Genomic DNA, 2,062 nt, shown 5'->3' with positions numbered 1-2,062 from the left:
GCCCATTTTTGGTTAAATGGGCCGAAGCCCATGAGTTTTTTTTAATTGGGCCGAAGCCCATGTGTTTTGCACATGTGGGCTGAAGCCCATAATCTCGTTATTAGGTCAAGCCCAAATTGGGTTGGGCTAGGCCCGATAAAGTCAAGGGGTTTTTGGAACGGGTTCCTAAGACATAAAGGGTTATGTTTGTTAAATACTAGACCGAGCCGTAGACCAAGTGGATGTTTGTTTATGGTTGATGTTGTGATTGTAATTAATTATTCAAGTTTCGGTTTGTAATAATTAATTAGGGGCAATTTTGTAATTTTGTAATTATTTATTCATATGGGTATGTAATAAATAGGTTATTTGTAATATCTTTATTTTATAGAAAAATGTATTAGGACATTTGATTTTGTAAAATTAAAGAAGATTGCAAAATTGGAAGTTTGGGCCTAATTGGGCCGGGTATGGTGATAATGGGTCTCACAAGCCCATTAAAGGGATTCAAGCCCAAAAGGACCTAAGCCCACCAATTGAGCCCAAATGGAAGCTTATGGAAGCTAAAGGCCCAAGTTCAAGCCCAATGGATCACAACGGGGTTGAAGAAGATGCTCGAAGCATTTGGATGCGGGATCGAGTGGGAGCTACAACATCCATGTGTCATGTGTCCCTTAGGATCGGACCTAAGATACACACTTGTTTCGGCTAACAAGTGTGGTCTAACTTAGTGGCTCGTGTCTAGTATAATTGTGTATGCTTGTTAATTGATTGTTTGATTGTGTGGTTGTTAGATATTAGGATATCAACTTCGTCACATAGAATTAATTAACAAAGCATAAAACGGGTTCTAATAATTATCGGTAATTACGTGACACATAGTTTAATAAAATGGATTTATTAACTAGCCGTCTCACGCCCATAATAAAATGGCTTTATTATAAATTAGAATTTTGAAAATGGTTTCAAAATATCGTGTTACTAAATGCATGTTAGAACATGATTTAAAGTTTTACAACTAGAATTATTAAAACTAAAAATTCCCTTTTAAAATTAAGGATAATAAGTTAAAACACCATCCTTTTGTATAACGCTTAACATATTAGTAAGCTCTTAGTGGGAAAAAGGTCACCTAACCGCGTAGAGTAAATTAATATGTTGAGGTAATATTGGCATATAAATGGGAAAAAGGTCACCTAACCGTTTGTATGTTAATATTACAAGTTGATACAAGTAGGACGACTTAAATTAGAACCATGTGAAGAGGGTCACCCAAGCATGGGGTCTAATAGGTGTTGATGGGATAAACATGCCGACACGAAATATGATTTCGAACCGGTCCCATAAACTCTAGAAGTTGCAAAAGGGTTTGCAATTGTTATGAATAACTACCTTGATAAACCGACAATGGGAAAAAGGTCACCTAACCGGAGTCGGGTTTATCGCTGGATTCTAGATTTTAATTATTAATTATATTTGGTATATATATAAAAAGGGTATTAATAATTAAAAAGGTAAAACACTAAAATGAACTTAATTAAAATTCTGCAGATGGCCGCACACGTCGACGACAACATAATCCCTAACGTCCAAAATGTCTCTCTCCGATCTATTCTCGCTAAAGACCGTCTTAACCACAATAACTTTTCGGATTGGTTCCGAAATTTAAGGATAGTTCTAAAACAAGAAAAATTATATCATGTTTTGGAAACACCTATCCCCGAAGAACCGGAAGAGGGTACTGAGGTCGAATACATGAATTGGGTCAAACTCACGGAAGATTCCATTCAAGTATCATGCCTCATGTTGGCGACTATGGTTCCCGAAATCCAAAAGGATTTCGAAAACCATAATGCGTACGACATGATTACTCAACTTAAGGAAATGTTCCTTAAGCAATCAAGAGTTGAAAGGTTCGAAACGGTTCGAGCCTTGCATGCATGTAGAATGGATGATAATCAACCAGTTTCAACTTATGTACTTAAGATGAAAAGTTACATTGATCGACTCGCCAAGCTCAATTGTCCCATCTCAAAAGAGTTAGCAACGGATTTGATCCTTAACTCTTTGTCGAAAAGGTTCG

This window comes from Bidens hawaiensis, unplaced genomic scaffold (genome assembly GCF_021521415.1).
Source record: "Bidens hawaiensis isolate Kalapana, Puna unplaced genomic scaffold, B.hawaiensis_p1.1 tig00077161_1, whole genome shotgun sequence".
NCBI classification, from domain to species: domain Eukaryota; kingdom Viridiplantae; phylum Streptophyta; class Magnoliopsida; order Asterales; family Asteraceae; genus Bidens; species Bidens hawaiensis.
The sequence above is the reverse complement of the archived record's forward strand: the minus strand, read 5'-3'. Positions refer to the sequence as shown.